Here is a 19828-nt window from a genome sequence, read left to right on the forward strand (position 1 = left end):
ATCTGCCTGGAAATTCTGAGCTTCTTGCATAACAGCAACAATGCATCATTTCTTCCTTATCCTGAATAGCTCACTCTATCATCTTTATGGCATTTTCTTGGCCTGTCAGTTTTTGTTATTTTTGAGGACCACTGCTTCTTTCTCCCATGGGGGGGGGGGGCATCCTTCCCTTGAGCTTGGCCTAACCCCATTGTAGGAATGTTTTTGTGCCTTGAGGATTCTGTACTTCTATTTCTTTCAGTTTGTACTCCAGGATTGGATACTTTTTATATCTTGGGACCTGTGCACCCAGCTGTTTTTATTTCTTAACCCAACTCTCTCCAAGATATATAAAATACAATATACATATATAAAATTTACACACATATATATATATATATATATATATATATATATATATATATATATATATATATATATATATACATATATATGTATAAAACTAAAAGTTTGAAAAACAGCATGGACTCAACACACATAACAACCAGTTTAGTCAAATATTATCTACAGCATGAGCAACATGGAACCAAGAACATTACAAGTTAAAAGACCCTTATGAAGATGATGTGACAGGCTGAGACAATTAACTACGACAAGCAGCTTCTGCCATTAAATAGGTGTATACCTAGAAAGAGAGAACAAGGTAAAACAGACTATTGTGTAGAGATAGGACCAAGTGATCTTATCAACTCCTCTTCTATTAAATATGCTGTAAATGTACATTTTTCAAAATTACACACTTTTTCATAGTGCAGCATTTCTATTTCCTAAACACTGCAGACACAGTTCTCTAACACAGTCATGATGATAACATAGAGATCATATTTTGAAATATTAACATAGTTTTGAATGGAAATGAAAGTAATGACTTATATGAAGAAAGATTTCATAATAATCCCTAATGGGCCAGTCGTTGAATATAATTCCCCCTTTGGCATATATCTGTCCAGGCATATAGCAACAACTGGAACGCCAACAAAGATACCTTTGTAAAAGCATACAAGGCCATCACAGCATGTCCTACATGAACCATCTAAAAGCCCTGTCACTATACTCTGTATCCTACAGACTGCTAAGAAGTGATCTGGCATACAATATATCCTCTGACCCAATACTGATGGATTTACTGCACATCCACAAGTCAAATGGAATCAGAAATTTTCTGTATAGGGAAACAAACCACTTCTTCATCATCAACAGAACACTTTGGAGGGGCAGGTATATCTTGCAGAGGATACAGCTGCTCTGTAACAGACTACCCATCCACATAAGACAAAGTTTATCTCTGTCCATGTTCAAGCATAACTTTTGATTTATAGATGGACAACAGGAAGATTTACACAGGATGGCCTACTTACTACTAATGACCATAGGCAGCTCATAAATGCTTCATCCTGTGCATGAGTCCTCTTAAAGTATCTGTGGTATGATCCCAGTTATTCTCCTTAGGTGTAATGTATAATTATTGATCACGAGATGGGTAAAGCCATTCTCCAATCAAAAGGGATGGGTTTATTTGAGAACAAAAAAGGAAACTGGCTAGACTTAAAATGGCCTTCAGGGGCAACTAGCCTAGTACTTGGCTGTGAATCTATAAAGTACAGTCCTTTACTACAGAACAGTACATGGTACAAGCATCATAGCTGGAATAGGACTATAGTTTCTGTATGTGAAACAATTCAAACATAAATATTCTACTCAGTGCCATTCATTTATTCTGAAAATTATAGGACTTTCTTAAATGTTGATGTTTGGTATATAGCGTCTGCTACCTAATACAGTAAAAAAGTTCATTATTTTATGTCCATTTTGGTCCTGATTTGGTTTATGCCTCTTTTTATTTCTGTATTTTGTTTTGGCAGTAGACTTAGCAGTACAACTATATCTGTAATGGATTCAGAATGATATATGGGTATTTTTCAATCTGTTTGCTACGTAAACAGGTAAGTATCATTCCCATCTTTATGTAGACGTAGGATTTTGGGTTCAGTGCCACCTAAAATACATGTTGCACAAGTCATGTATCTGAGATGCAGAATTAACCACATTCCATTCAACTAGTGAAAATAAAAATACAGTAGATCTTTGCAGAAACACTAAATGCTTGTAAATAACCTACTAGACTGATACCTGTGGACTACTACAGTAAAAGATACATACATAAATATATGTAGCTAGATAAATAGATATAGATATACATAGGTACACACACACATGCACGTATGTGTGTGTGTGTGTGTGTGTGTGTGTGTGTGTGTGTGTGTGTGTGTGTGTGTATAAATATATATATATATATATATATATATATATATATATATATATATATATATATATATATATTTATTTTATTTATTTTACATTTGTACAAGACATCTACAACAAGACTTCTACAACAACTGGAAAGGCTGCAGAAATACCTCACAAAGAGGATTACTGGCCTCAAACAGATGCCCTACGCAGACCGACTCAAAAAACTCCAGCTTTACTCCTTTGCATATCGCCTACTCGAGATGATATCTGCCTAACATACAAAGCTATGTCAAACCCAGAGCTGTTGGACATGCTCCACTTAAAGAAATCCCAATCCCTCCGAGCTACACGCTCTAGGGACCTAAACCTTGTTACCACAATAAACAGTACATGCTGGAGGGATAGATTCCTGTCCCAGAGACTTTCCATACTCTGGAACAGACTACCTATATATGTCAAACAGAGATCATCATTAGCACTCTTCAAGAAAAATCTTGATGATTGGATGGGTAATAAGAAATTCATCCCGGGGATCACTTCTGTGGTTCTGCTTGACAGGGGCACAGGAAAATAATTTTCTTGGGTGGGAAAGCCAGGGTACCTTTTTGGCTAGGCTTGTATAGGCCCTAAGGCCAATAGCCTAATACCTACCTATGAACGTATGAACCTATGTTGACCGGGATTGTCTGACCGAGCTGAAGAGCCCTTTTTCAGGGGAGGCCCGGGGAGAAAAGCTCCAACATATTATACAATTGTCATTATAAATTAGCTTTAAACAGCAATGTTACAGGATTATTACAAGGCATTAAGTAGCAATACAATGTTATACAGTGACAATAATCAGGAGTATAGCATAACTATTTCATTATATGTATAAAAAGAAATATGTCATTAAGATGAGTATAGTTTTTGGGGTAAGTGGTTAAAAAAACCCAGTTTTATCATGATGTAGTTGCATGAAGGCAAGACAATTACAATAGAATGTTTATCTGAGGCAATTTGCTTAATAGACAGTAGAAAGAGTAGTCAAGGAAGATTAGAAAGAGCTCGTGAGAAGAGTGAGTTAAAGGTAGAAAGTAGATTAAGGTATGAGAAGTAGGGGATGTTAAGGAGGGATATATATTTATTTATATTTATTTATATTATACTTATATAGTTATAGCTAATTGTAAGACATTTGATTGATAGAACTTTCATCAAGAATAGTTATGCAAAAAATAAACTTATCAAGCTGCTCAAATGCAGTTCAAAAGTGATACATTTACTTTTTAAGTGATTTTTTGCAGAGGACAAGTACCCCCGGTACTTCCATCTGTCTATGTATCTATCTATCTATCTATCTATCTATCTATCTATCTATCTATCTATCTATACTAACTTTGACATCACATAGTATTGGGGAAATATAGAAAATTCCTTTAACCACAGTATTCTGCAATCTTACATGTTTAAAACACTTTTGATTGATTAAAATGTTATTGGACAAAGATACCCAGTGCATTTCTGATTCAATTAACATGTTACTTCACCAAAAGGCTGGGAGCTCTCTCTCTCTCTCTCTCACTCTCACTCTCTCTTTCTGCCTATATATATATATATATATATATATATATATATATATATATATATATATATATGGGTGTACTTTTGAAGAACGAAAGTTCACTACTTTGAACTTTAAAAGTACACCCACACTAAAGCGAAAGTGCACTTTCACGAAAGTGCACTCTAGCAAACCTGCTAGACCGAACGGGCTAGCAGTCCCGGACATTAAGGTTAGGGCACGAGTTAGGGTAAGGGGATAGTTAGTAAGGCTATCCCCTTACCTTGACCTGTGCCCTAACCCTAAGGTCCATGACTATCGCACCACAGTGGAAGACATTCCAAATCAGGCTATGTACTCCACTGTGGTGCGATAGTCACGGTCTTTAGGGTTAGGGCATGGGTTAGGGTAAGGAGAAAGTTAATAGGGCTATCCCCTTACCTTGACCTGTGCCCTAACCCTAAGGTCTGTGACTATCGCACCACAGTGGAGGACATAGCCCATTTTTCAATGTCCTCCATTGTGGTGCGGTTGGTTCGGTCTAGTGAGCTTCAACAAAACTGCACTTTCGTTAAAGGGCACTTTCGCTTAAGTGGGGATGTACTTTCCCATTCCGAAAAAGTGAATTTTCATTGTAGGAAAGTACACCCATATATATATATATATATATATATATATATATATATATATATATATATATGTAGGTATATATATATGTAGGTATATATATATATATATATATATATATATATATATATATATATATATATATATATATATATATATATATATATATAGAGAGAGAGAGAGAGAGACAGAGATGGATTTCTATCAAGTGATCAAAATCTCAAAAGTTTGAGTTCTTGAAATACTAGCACAATAGTTGAAAATTCACTTTTCAACCTTTGATGGTATTTGGCTATGTCAGATTGTGTTTCACTGGAAATGGGAATTCGTCCTTTCTTCACTGTAGTGCAGTCTCAGAATTGATATATATAAGTAGTAAGCATGTGGAATGTTTACCCACCACCTGCCCTCCACCCTCTCCAGCAAAAAAATAAAACAAGTTTTCATTTTATTTGTTTTTTTTTTCAGAATAAATTGTTTTTGCAGTGACTAGATGTTCAAAATTTGACAGCACAAGTGCTTGACGTATATTTCTGGAAGGAGGATACACTGACAATTTGGTGACTGACATACTGGGACCCATAAAAGTCCTCAAACAAAATGATGATCCAGCTCTGCTAACCTCCCCCAGAAGGAAACTGTTACATGTCATGCAATCAAGTATCAATGAAGGAAGTAACAAATATGAAAGAAGGATGATCCTAACATATTCTGAAGATTCATGTGTAATAAAAAATGGTTGAAAACTGGAGCATCATAAGGGGGGGCAGTCTATCAGTCAGGTTATGGGCCCTCAACCATCCTTCAATTATCAAAAAGGTAAAATATTAAAAGTTGGGTAGAAAATGAAAAAGAATTAATGCATCTACAGAGCTACAGATAGCTACCTTTCCTTACAACCCCTGAAGCTGCAAGATGATCTGCATTTATGATCCAAAAGAATCATTGTCCAAATTCAAAAAAGTAGTATGTCTGCACTGACAGATATAACTGCAATCATAACTTTATGGTATACAGGACAAGCTGTACTAAATGCAAAGCATTATACACCAGAAAAACAATTAACCCTTTCAAGATAAGAGTGACCAAGCACCTCTTAGACATCAGGTTTAAAGGGCTTTAACAACCCACTATCAACACATGTTCAGGTCTGCAGGAACTATGAAAAATGCATTTTTGTTGTCATTGACAGACTCAAACAAATCAGTCTCATTACAAGGCAATCTTAAATACAAAGTTAGAGACAAAAAAAGAACTTGAATTTTGACTTAAAGTTTATTGAAAACCTTGACTCACTCAACATACCCCATACTTAGTTAACTCATTCAAGGCTATAGCGCCTTTTTTGTATACTTCTGTTAACACCCATAGCTCCTTATGGCATTGAGACCTTTCTTTGATCTGACTTTTTAACTAAGTGAATTATCAACTTATAGTAGATAGCATTAGAAAGAGTAAGGATATATTAATGAAATTACATGAAGATTGTTAATCTAGAATGTCCCACTGTAGAAAAGCCTTGATTATCTTGTGCTTTTTAAGTTAAGTTTTCAGAAAATGCTCTGGAATGCAAGTATGTGTGCAGGCTGTAAGAGGTGGAATATTCCACACCACATACAGTGCATATAAAAAGTGGATACACCCCTATGAAAATGTCAGGTTTTTGTGATATAAAAAAATTAGACCACAATAAATCATTTCAAAACTTCTCCCACCTTTAATGTGACCTATGACCTACACAATTCAATTGAAAAACAAACAAATTTGTTAAGGGAAAAATATAAAAAATAAAAAATGTACAATAAGCTGGTTGCAAAGTGCACACCCTTAAACTAATAATTTGTTGAAGCATCTTTGGATTTAATTACAACATTCAGTCTTCTTGGGGAGATACCTGCCATTAATTAAAGAGACTCTGATTAACCCCAAATAAAGTTCAGCTGTCCTAGTAGGATTTTCTGGACATTTACTCAGTTGCTTGCTACAGCAAAAGCCATGGTTCGCAGAGAACTTACAAAGCATCAAAGGAATCTCATTGTTGATAGGTATCAGTCAGAAGAAGGGTACAAAAAAATTTCCACAGCATTGGATATACCATGGAATACAGTGAAGACAGTCATCAAAAAGTGGAGAAAAAAATAGACAACAGTGACGTTGCAAGTAACTGGATAGCCCTCCAATACTGATGGAAATACAAGATGAAAACTGGTTAGGGAGGCTGCCAAGAGACCTACAGCAACACTGAAGGAGCTGCAGGAATTTCTGGCAAGTACTGGTTGTGTACTACATGTGACAACAATCTACCGTATTCTCCATATGTCTAGGCTATGGGATTGGGTTGCAAGAAGGAAGCCTTTTCTTACACAGAAAAGCATCCAGGCCTGGCTAAAATTTGCAAAACAATACAGCAAGTCTCCCTAAAGCATGTGGGAAAATGTGTTATAATCTGATGAGACCAAGGTTGAACTTTTTGGCCAGAATTCCAAAAGGTACATTTGGCGCAAAAACAACACTTCGCATCAGCAAAAGAACACCATCCCCATGGTGAAGCATGGTGCTGGCAGTATCATGCTTTAAGGTTGCTTTTCTTCAGCTGGAACTGGGGCTTTAGTCAAGGTAGAGGGAATTATGAACAGTTCCAAATACCAGGCACTTTTGGCCCCAAACCTTCAGGTGTCTGCTAGAAAGCTGAAGATGAATTTCACATTTCAACATGACTGACCTCAAGCATACAAGCAAATCAACAAAAGAATGTCTTTACCAGAAGAAAATTAAAGTTTTGGAATGGCCCAGCCAGAGGCCAGACCTTAATCAAATAGGAAATCTGTGGGGTGACCTGAAGAGGGCTGTGCACAAGAGATGCCCTCTCAATCTAATAGATTTGGAGTGCTTTTGCGAGGAAGAGTTGGCAAACATTGCCAAGTCAAGATGTGCCATGCTGATAGACTCTTACCCAAGAAGACTGAATGCTGTAATTAAATAAAAAGATACTTCAACAAAGTATTAGTTTAAGGGTGTGCACACTTATGCAGCCATCATATTGTATGTTTTTTATTTTTTATATTTTTACCCTAACAGATTTGTTTGTTTTTCAATTGAATTGCACAGGTTATAGGTCACACTAAAAGTGGGAAAAGTTTTGAAATTATTTATTGTGGTCTCATTTTTTTATATCACAAAAACCTGGCATTTTAACAAGGGTGTGTACACTTTTTATATCCACTGTATGTGCTGAAGACATAGCAGCTTGTAATAAAACTCAATAATTTAAGATTTTTTTTATCTCTATAGTATTTCACATTTGTACTTGAGTTTAATTTTCATTTTTATCTTCAATGCTATATGTATAATTGTTTATTTTTATATGAAGTTTTAAGTTATTTTTTTGATTATTACTTTTACTTCCATTGCAGCTCTATTATTTATATTTGATATTTGAGGATTAACTTAATGTTAAGTTGAATTGTTCATATTATGATATGTCTGATCAATAGTATGAACTAACACAGTGGTATATCTCACTTTATTAACAGAAATAGGTGAAAGCATTTAAAATAATAATTTTGTGGCAAGCTCAAGCTTAGACACATGTATTTACTTAACTCAACCACATATACATTCACCATTTTATACATAGATATATGTGTGTATGTGTCTGTTTATGTATATTTATATATGTGTATGTCAGTCTATCTGTCTGTCTATCAGTATGTGTAGATAGATGCATATACATATTACATATTTTTTGGTTGGCATGACTCCATCCTTATGTGTGGCCCATTTCTGACCCTAGCCCTCTCCAAGGCCGATCATGGTCAAATGGGGCCCTAGGCAGGGTAATGGATCAGGGCCTCCCACAGCAGCTCCCCTAGTAGCAGCCCTCCACAGTAGCCCCCACCCACAACATCCCCACCCAGACAGCAGCCCCCAAACCATTCCAGTGTCCCATTAGTTCGCTGTTTCTTCCCAGTTACCATAAACACAGTGCAAACCTGTCAGTTTGCAAATGGTCTTCTTTACTTCTGCAGTGAATATAGATCTTTAAAACTTGAATTTCAAATTTTATAGCACAAACACTGATAGCAATTTGCTAAACAAACAATACAGTCTCACAATGAAAACAGACTTATTGTAAGTAGTAAGCTTCTCTGTCCTTGAAACCCACATTCAAAGCAAATGCATCTAGCTAATGGTGGACTAAGTTTACCTTTGTGCTGTCTTCAAATCACAGGCCCCCTTGCACACATTTTTAGGACCATGCATACATGCATGTGTTCTTTGATGAACATTCCTGTTTGTATTGAATTGTATTCCTTGAATAATACAGCACCACTTGTTAGAGTGTGCTTTAAATTTGTAGTTTTGAAAAAATTTCCAGTAAGCAATGAAACAAAACATATGAACCAATAATGGCAAAACTATCCATTTCAGAACATTTCTACTATAAAAGGCCTCTCAGACTTCTGTCATTACAATCCACCAATATCAGTCAATATGCACAATCTCTGTAGAAGTAATAGTCATCTGAATAATTCCGTATTAAAGAGATCTATAACTAATGAAGAGGCTGCAGGCAAACAAGTTTACATTTCAGTGTTTTATATACGAATTCAGTGTCTGCTACCCCTGAAGAATAAACTGACCATATTACATTCATAAAAATGGTAATCTGGTAATATTGCAAAAGGGAGTTGCTGTAAAACTGGCAACAGATTCATAGTTACTAGGTATCTCATCCAAAGAGGACACACTCAGGAGTGCAGCACCCCCATCCCCCCTTAAAGGGCACTGCAATATCAGCATTTCATCTACATGGTGTGGGAGTACAACCCACAGCCTTCTGCACCAAAGGAAAGTATACTGCTTGCTATGCTAGTAACACTGCTTTCAGATTTATAGCACAACCACTGATGATGGATATTTGCTGAACAAAACAGCTAGACATTGAAAACAGACTTAGAATGAGCAGCAGGAAACATCTCTTCCCTTGATACACAGCATTCCTTGAAAATGCAGAAACTCATCATTCTTTGAAAATGTTCTGAAAATCAGCACTCCTTGATGATAGTGTGATAGTTGTTGTAGAGAATTCAAGCTCTAGTCTCCTATAATCAAGGTACAGTGTTTGAACCTGAATAAGTTAACCAATCTGTCATCCCTAATGGGGCATTTTATACAGACACACACAGCCCTTTTCTAACCTGTCTGTGTTTGCTCATCATTCTGGACTATAAGGTCTCCATGTTGTTATCCTCCATAGCACTTGAACAGACTGCTCTGCTATGCATGTGGATGCACAGATGCTACTAAGGCTGCACACAGAGTACATCCTTAAAGAAGACGTGCCATGAATGCAAAGTGCACTCTTAAAAAAAGACATAAGATTTTGTGGCAGCTGCCTGACCAGTAGCCCCCTCAGTGGGCCCCCCAAAAACCAGTAGTGGGCCTTCAAGCCAGTGGGCCCCAGATAACTGCCTACTGCCTAGTGCTGTATTGGGCTCTGCCCCTCCCCTATGTTTTTCTGGGCCTGGGAATCTTCATACATGCACATACATCTTCACACTTGTTTTTTTTTTCTTTTAGCTTGTCTTAATACCAGCCCTGAGGGAATTTTGCTCCCCAGGCTCTTTGAGACTCCCTAGACTCACACACAGTTTTTAATTCCTAATTGCACCTCTGCTTTTAGAAGCAGACTTCTGTTTTTAAATTCTGTTAATGATTAGTCTCCTCTCCTGTCTTGTCACAGCATTTTACACAGAATATAGTCTCACTGCCATCTCTTTCATTATATACTGCATTAATGTAATACAAACACAGGACCTGATGCCTGCATTGTTATTTGGCATTATGCCTGGCACACTGATCGTGACTTTGTACTTACATAAGAAGTTAACACCACCAATTATAATAAATATGCAAACTGTGAATGCACCACAGTTCCAGAACTGTCATTGAAAGTGATCTGTTTTAGTGCACTTATAATACAGCATTCATTGTAATTTACATAACTTTTTATATGGAAAATAAAAAATTATGCAATGACCCCCCATTAATATTCAAAAACATGCACGCTGATTGGTCAGTGTGCACATTGTAAATCCGAATTATAGTAATGGAAAAAGGTCCGGTCGCCCGGACTTTTTCCATTACTATAACTCTTACAGCAACACTGTCTCGCTATGTTAAACGAGGTTAACATAGCAAAACAGCTTTAAAAAAAGCAGCGGAGATTCTCCGTTGCTTTTTTTTAAAGCTGTCTCGCTATGTTAAACCCATTTAACATAGCAAAACAGTTTGTAAAAAGCAACGGAGATCTTGCTTTCTCTGTTGCTTTTTTCAAAACTGTCTCGCTATGTTAAATGGGTTTGACATAGCGAGACAGCTTTAAAATAAGCAACGGAGATTCTCCGTTGCTTTTTTTAAAGCTGTCTTGCTATGTTAAATCCATTAAACATAGCAAAACGCTTTGTAAAAAGCATCAGAGATCTTGCTTTCTGAGTTGCTTTTGCCCACAGCTCTGATGTACTGCGTAGGCATATGCATGCGCAGTACATCAGAACTGCCGCACAATACCAGACAGCTGTGGAAGGGCAGCAAGGAGGCATTATACAATGCCATTATTTAAGAAAAGTAATTATTTTTTTTCTTAAATAATGTCATTGTATAATAGCAATAACCCACTTCTGGGTGTGGGTAATGCTGGATTTACCCACGGTTGGCTTTGTTTTACCTGGCTTCGCCCTCGTGACCAAACCACACCAACCGTTGGTAAATCCAGCATTACCCACACCCAGGTGTGGGTTATTGCTATAGTATATATTACTTGTTACTATTCTGCATGACTTAGATCTGACAAAGCTCTGACAAGGGAGAGATCACTCATCTCTTGTTTTAACTTAATAAACTGTGGTTTAAACAAGCAATTCTAGCTTGAATCTATTTTTCTTATTTTTAATAAGACTGCAAAGTGATATTTGACATGGATCTTATATAAGAGGTTGTGAGAATAGCCCATTTTAGTAGTCCATATGCCCATATCTAGAGTAGTTATTTTTGCCTTTTTGTTCACACACATACACACACACACACGCACACACAGACACACACACACACACACACACACACACACACACACACACACACACACACACACACACACGCACACACAAACACGCTCACGCATGTGCACACACAAACACAAACACGCGCACGCACATGCACACACACACACACACACACACACACACACACACACACACACACACACACAATTGTGACTACTTGATGGAGGTTCATATTACGTATCCAACCTTCAAGTATACTAAAGAGATCAAATTAACTGACAGAAAGAAGAAACATCAAATTGTTCAAATACAGGGGAATTAATTGATGCGAACATTATAAGGGAGAAACCCAGACCTTAGCCATGTTCAGAGCCTTTATAAACCAAGCTGCACAACTTAACCTATTTGGTATCCCTATGTATCATGGGTGTTTATTAGGAGGGGGTATGTTAGATGGTTTTGCAAGGTTATATGGGGTATATGCGCTAGCCGATTTACAGCATTTATAGCATTTACTGTCTGTTTTTTTTTCCTTGTCTCTGTAATAAAACAAAAAAATCTCTTGTTTTCCCGCCTTACTGAACTAGAGTAGTCCAGTTTCAGAGTTGCTGATCCCTGGGCTTTGTTTTTAGTTCCTGTTACTGATCCATTGCCTTATTAGGGAGGAGGGAAGTTTCTTTGCTTACCAGTGGGAGTGGGAAGCACTGAGCAGCCTTTCTGTCCGATTTGGTGAAGTTTCAGCCGAAACTAGTAGTCCATTGGTCGTTTGGGCCAATTCCTAGCTCCTTTCAGCCCCTGCTATAAAACACGCTAAACACGCGTTTTCCAGCTTGTACCAACTCAGCACAGATCCTCGTGGTGGCCTGCAGAGTGATCCAAGCAGCAGAGAGCTAAAAGAGTGACTTTCTACCAGATATAAGTATTTTTGTGGCTTTCCCACTGTTATTAAGCTAGCGACTGCATTTCGCCTGTTTTACTGCTACTTTAAGTGATTTCTGCATTTTACACTTTTATTGCACTTTAAGTTACTAATTGTTGCAAATTGTTTCTGTAGGCTACACACTAAAGTGCTAGCCGATTTACAGCATTTATAGCATTTACTGTCTGTTTTTTCCTTGTCTCTGTAATAAAACAAAAAATCTCTTGTTTTCCGCCTTACTGAACTAGAGTAGTCCAGTTTCAGAGTTGCTGATCCCTGGGCTTTGTTTTTAGTTCCTGTTACTGATCCATTGCCTTATTAGGGAGGAGGGAAGTTTCTTTGCTTACCAGTGGGAGTGGGAAGCACTGAGCAGCCTTTCTGTCCGATTTGGTGAAGTTTCAGCCAGAAACTAGTAGTCCATTGGTCGCTTTGGGCCAATTCCTAGCTCCTTTCAGCCCCTGCTATAAAACACGCTAAACAGCGTTTTCCAGCTTGTACCAACTCAGCACAGATCCTCGTGGTGGCCTGCAGAGTGATCCAAGCAGCAGAGAGCTAAAAGAGTGACTTTCTACCAGATATAAGTATTTTTGTGGCTTTCCCACTGTTATTTAAGCTAGCGACTGCATTTCGCCTGTTTTACTGCTACTTTAAGTGATTTCTGCATTTTACACTGTTTATTGCACTTTAAGTTACTAATTGTTGCAAATTGTTTCTGTAGGCTACACACTAAAGTGCTAGCCGATTTACAGCATTTATAGCATTTACTGTGTGTTTTTTCCTTGTCTCTGTAATAAAACAAAAAAAAATCTCTTGTTTTCCTGCCTTACTGAACTAGAGTAGTCCAGTTTCAGAGTTGCTGATCCCTGGGCTTTGTTTTTAGTTCCTGTTACTGATTCATTGCCTTATTAGGGAGGAGGGAAGTTTCTTTGCTTACCAGTGGGAGTGGGAAGCACTGAGCAGCCTTTCTGTCCGATTTGGTGAAGTTTCAGCCAGAAACTAGTAGTCCATTGGTTGTTTTGGGCCAATTCCTAGCTCCTTTCAGCCCCCTGCTATAAAACATGCTAAACACGCGTTTTCCAGCTTGTACCAACTCAGCACAGATCCTCGTGGAGGCCTGCAGAGTGATCCAAGCAGCAGAGAGCTAAAAGAGTGACTTTCTACCAGATATAAGTATTTTTTGTGGCTTTTCCACTGTTATTTAAGCTAGCAACTGCATTTCGCCTGTTTTATTGCTACTTTAAGTGATTTCTGCATTTTACACTGTTTATTGCACTTTAAGTTACTAATTGTTGCAAATTGTTTCTGTAGGCTACACACTAAAGTGCTAGCCGATTTACAGCAATTACTGTCTGTTTTTTCCTTGTCTCTGTAATAAAACAAAAAAAATCTCTTGTTTTTCCGCCTTACTGAACTAGAGTAGTCCAGTTTCAGAGTTGCTGATCCCTGGGCTTTGTTTTTAGTTCCTGTTACTGATCCATTGCCTTATTAGGAAGGAGGGAAGTTTCTTTGCTTACCAGTGGGAGTGGGAAGCACTGAGCTGCCTTTTGTCTGATTTGGTGAAGTTTCCGCCTGAAACTAGTAGTCCATTCGTCGCTTTGGGCCAATTCCTAGCTCCCTTCCGCCCCCTGCTATAAAACGCTAAAGCTTGATTTAGCGGAGTTACCACTGTTGCACACAAGAGCAGCGGCGGTTAAACAAGGTTAAACTATTTGGGCCATCTAAATTCCACTCTTCCAATTTTCCCTTAAAACTACCTTCCTCGAGCTGTACTGCTGATCTAACCAGCATATCCTATAACTGAAAAGTTCATCTCTACTTGATTCCCAAGTAGACTATTCTCTATCTGTAAAGCCTAGCACTTACTCCTACAGTACTTGCACCTTGATAAAGCACTCTTATTATAGATAGTACCCCACCAGCCTAAAACCCACTTCCCCCCGAGTCCTTTGAAAGTCTCTTTATCTACTACTTCTAGTATGTCGAGGGATCAGTTGCTAGTGTCCTCTCCAGCTCAACTGGTGAACCTGGGAATATTGAGGCAATGTTACAACTGCCTCATGTATACAGACAATCCTCTCCTTCTCCCACAAAACACAAATACATGCGAGAGATGCAACTATACGGCCAAACTGGAGGCTGAGCTCTCTCAACATAGGACTGGCAAGACCAGACAGGAGGAGAAGGTAACCACACACAATACATACCCAGTCACACATGGTACCATCACAACTTCAAATCATACACATACTCACACAAAGACATACTCGGAGGCTCTGATCAAAAATTTACCAAAACAGCAGAGGCCACCAAAGCAGACACCCAAACAACTACCACCTCACGACCCAACACATGCAACACATAGACCACACAGTCAGAGTGTCAAACAGTCACAGCCCTTAAGGCCAAACAAAATGCCAGACACACTTGTCATTGGTGATTCCATAGTCAGACACACTGGCGCCCCGCCACCAGACTGAGTAAAGAGAAGGTCACAGTAAGCTGCCTGTCAGGCGCTAGAATCCGCCACATAACGCAAGCACTCAGGTCTCTCAACAGCAGGTACAAGTACGACTCAGTCATTGTCCACGCTGGTGTCAACGACCTGAGGCACCTCCTTGGACTACATGAAAAGGGACATCGAGGAGCTCTCTGATTATGTAGCCCAGGCAGGTATGACCCTGACCTTGAGCAGTATCCTACCTTCACCTAGAATGATGCCACAATACAGTGATAAGATGATCAGCTTTAATAATTGGCTTAAATTCTGGTGTCATTCAAAGGGGATCCAATGTCTGTCTGCCTGGGATGACATGCTGGACAAGCCACGCTGCTTAAAGGGGCGGCTTGCACCTGTCACCCCTGGGCTTCCGGATATTGGCAAAGGCTCTTGCCACCCCATAGTGCCTTTTTAGGCAAGGCTCAAATTCTAAACCTACCACCCTAGAACACCAAAAGGAAAAAACTAAGGGTAATGCTGCTCAATGCCAGAAGTCTCAATCTCAAGATGCACGCACTCGAGGCCCTTCTCAATATGGAGAACATCGATGTCTGTGCTGTGACAGAAACCTGGTTCAAGGCTCCTGAGAGCACCCCAGCACTAACAGGTTTCACCTCATATCATGCGTTCCGCCCCAAAATCCGGACAACACCAAGAAAGGAGGGGTGTCCATATTCATAAAGGACACCCACACCTCAAGGTTGGTGGCAACGCATGATGCATCGGAGACCATCCAGGTGCAATTAACCATAGGCAAGACTGCTCTGCAATTTGTAGCATGTTACAGGCCACCCTCTCAAACTCAGGAACCTCACATGGCCTTCCTGAAAACATTGGAGGGATAAATGTATCTCCAAACACCATCATACTAGGTGACTTTAACTACCCTAATATAGACTGGGAACACTACTCAAGCCCGAACACTCTAACCCAAAGATTCCTGGAGTTCATAAACTCAAATGCCATGGAACAACTAGTCACCATCCCCACAAGAGGAGAAAACATACTTGATCTCATCATCACGAACATGGGATCAAAATGTTCAACACCGGAAATATACCCTCACTGGTGAGATCAGATCATAAACTAATCTCGCTGGAGGTCCTCATCCCGCCCCACCTGAAACAAAAAGACCACAGTGAAAAACTTCTCAAAAGCCGATTTCACACTTCTAAAACTAGTGTGGTCTCCTTTAAGGCCCCTGAGCCAGTGGTAAACATTACTCAAACCGCTGAATCACTTACAAATGCCTTCTACCAGCACCTACAGGACTGCATGGATCAGGCAATCCCAAACAAAACTAAGACTCTCTGTATCAAAGGCAAGCGTCCAGTCTGGTGGACCCCAGCCATAAACAAGCTCTACAACAAAAGGAGGAAGCTACTACAAGATAGAGCAAAATCCTTGAAAGGTAAGACACCTTTGATCATTATAAGTAAAAACTAAGAGCTCTCATAAAATCATCCAAGGCAAATTTTGAGAGAAAAATCGCCAAGGACTCTAAAGAGAATCATAAGGCCTTCTTTAGCTATGTTAGAAACCTAGGAGGAAACTCCCAGATATGCTCAGAATTAGTTCAAAATGATGTGAAAATTACTGAACCTACACACATTGCCAACATACTGGCTGACAGGTTCAGTGCAAACTTCTCCCCTCCCCAAAGGAGAGATATCTATTCCAGAGGATTGTAGCCCCCAAACATCTCCAACGCCCAGGTGAGAACTGCCCTCACTAAGGCAAAAACACAGCATCCATGGGACGGATGGTGTCCCCGGCTGTGTGCTTCATGAACTCAATGAGGAATTAAACCCACAGTTAGGACAGCTGTTTAATCTTAGCCTCACCTCAGGATACGTTACCAAGGAGTGGCGCCGCGACTGTGGTCCCACTTCATAAGGCGGTGCCTCCACAGACCCTGGAAATTACCGCCCCATTAGCTTGACAAGCCTTATCTGCAAAGCCATGGAGAGGATCATAATGGAACTCATAAATAAAGACATAGGAACTTGCAGACTTTGGATCCAACTCAGTTTGGCTTTGTCAAAGGCAGATCCTGCCTCTTAAACTTGGTTGACTTTTTCGAGACAGTCACCAAGGCCATTGATGAGGAAAGGCAGTCCATACAGCCTACCTCGACCTGGCAAAGGCCTTCGACACAATACCCCACTCAGGTATCATTGAAAAACTCATCAGCTTGAATGTAAACCCATACATCACAAGATGGGTTGCAAACTGGCTAAGTGACAGAACCCACAGGGTCAGAGTTGCTGGAGCCATGTCAGACTCAAAGCCTGTCACAAGTGGTGTCCCACAGGGCTCAGTCCTGGGTCCACTCTTGTTCGGCATCTACTTTTCTGAAGTACAAGCAAACACAGGAGGGTTATGGCTGACAAAGTTTGCAGATGACTGCAAACTGGGCGCCATAGTCCAAAACACATCTGACACAGATATCCTCCAGAAGGGCCTCACAGAAATGGATAACTGGTGCCAGAGCCATGGCCTGAAGTTATACGCCAAAAATGCATAGTCATACCCTTTGGGAAAAACAAGGCTACCCTAGCTACCATATAGGTGGCAATCCACTGAGCACAGAAAAAGTCATCAGAGATCTGGGGACCCAGGTTGACAGTAGCCTTTCGTTTGACACTCATGTTGCTAAAGTAGTTAGGAAAACCTTCTATATCACCCACCTGATCATGAAGGGATTCACATCTAGATCAAGGAGGTCATCGTCCCCTGTACTCATCACTTATTAGACCTATGATTGAGTACAATGCCCGTTCGGAATGTATCTGACCAGACACCTGCTGCAGCTTGAAAGGCCCCAAAAGTTCCTCACCAAAAGGATAAAGGGTCTCAAAAATATGTCTTATGCTGCCCGACTGAAAGAACTCCAGCTCTATTCAGTCTCATACCGCTTGCTCAGAGGTGACCTGTGCCTGACATATAAGGCCATGTCAAACCCAGATTTGATGAATATGCTTCACCTCAAAAATCTAGATCCCTCAGAACCACAAGGGCGGAGACTTAAACCTTGACACGGTTATAAATAGAACGTGCTGGAGGGACAGATTCATCACCCAGAGACTCCCTATGCTGTGGAACAAAATCCCGGTACATGTGAGGCAGAGCACCTCTCTGGTCTTGTTCAAGAGGAATCTTGACCAATGGATGGGAGATTGCAGATATACCCCAGGGATTACTTCAGCGTCACTGCTTGACAGAGGCACAGCAAAATGATAGGCATAGTTTTTATTCAAACTAAAGGGGTGGCGAAAGCCACATAACTATGGCTAGGCTTATAAATGCCCTTGGGCAGATAGCCTAGTATGAACCTATGAACCTATGAACCTATATACTGAGAAAAATCTTCAAGGCTACAGGCTGCTAAAATCTATTTATTAAATATTTTGGATCCAAATGCAGTTTGGTCAATCAGCTGACTGCACTATTAGTATTTAATAGGTCATATGAGAATTATATTTTATCTGAAGAAGTCTCATGAAATTAAGAGATGAAAGCACTTATTTCTAGTATTGTGGTTTTAATCTGGTTTAATTAATAGATTTTAGCACCCTGCAGCCATGAAGATTTTTCTGAGTTTACTTTTTATGTTACTTTCATTCTGTGGGGTGTATGTTAGTTTGAGAAAGGAAAAATGTGAAAGGATCCACTGAAATTTGAACTCAGATCATTAGATTTAGAGCCCAGAGTTCTAAACACTACACCATGGAACCAGATGAGAAAGAAGACAGATTCTATTTATATCATTACACAATAGAACCATTAGTTATCATTTATATTTAATCTCTTGTCAGTTTATGTGCAGACTTTATGTTAAGTGACAGGGTCACCTCTCAACTGTCCTTGATTTTCAGGGGCATCCCTGATTCTGACTCAATTTTTAAATTTGTCCCCCTTAATCCCTCTAAAAACTGGTGATTTTTGGAGAAAATGTGGTAAATTTCACTTAATAAATGAAAATAATTATAGTTACACCCCGGGATTCATGAAGCTCGGCGCAAGGCCGGTGTAAGGCCTGCGCCGGCGGTGCAGTGAATAGTCGGCGTAGTAGCGCCATATGCATAGTAATGAGAGCGCGCCGCAACCACAGACACGCGCGTGGTAATGCGTGGCGAGCCCAAGTAGGATGCGTCCGGAGGCGTGGCTAAGCCGGCAGGCGATGAGCAACCTAATGTGCTGACTGCCACGGTCCGCCCATAATAGTAATGGCAGCAGCCAGGGCCCGTGCAGAATGAAACGCACGTAGAGTATGCAACATAGTACCCGTCCCAACAAAATGGAGAAGCAAATACAACCCACGAAGCCCTGTGTACCCGTCCAAGGAACAAAGGGCACGCGTAACACCGTGTTTGTCCCGCAATGCACCGTCAGCGGGCATACCCAGAGAAGGTGTATCGCAGCATGTCAGCTACCGCACCGACATAGGAGTAGCGACTAAGGTTACCACCTGTCCCACTTTGCGAGGGGCAGTCCCTCCATGGGCAGTTGTGTCCCGATAAAAAATATTAAAAACGGCAAATGTGCTAAGATTGTAGGACATAATGATATCCCGTATTTAATGTAATGGTTGCATGAAATGGTTATTTCCGTAACTGAAATACCTAAATGTCACAAGAAACAGAATAAGCAACCAAACTGCTACAACAATAATCTTTTATTTAGGCAAACAAGTGAAGTTTTATGCTATATAGTGACCGTGGGTATGTGTCGGCCTGTAAAATCTGATGTGAGTCCCGAAAATGTCCCACCTTGGCCACTGGAAAAGGTGGCAACCCCAGTAGCGACATGGGCATGGTCACCAGGGTTACCAGCTGTCCCACTTTGCTATGGACAGTCCTCATTGGACAGTTGTGTCCCGGCAAAACTCGGAAAAAATGGCAAATGACCTGAAAGGAATTTTTCCC

The sequence above is a fragment of the Protopterus annectens genome, chromosome 2.part2 (genome assembly GCF_019279795.1).
Source record: "Protopterus annectens isolate FY-2018-M chromosome 2.part2, PAN1.0, whole genome shotgun sequence".
NCBI classification, from domain to species: domain Eukaryota; kingdom Metazoa; phylum Chordata; order Ceratodontiformes; family Protopteridae; genus Protopterus; species Protopterus annectens.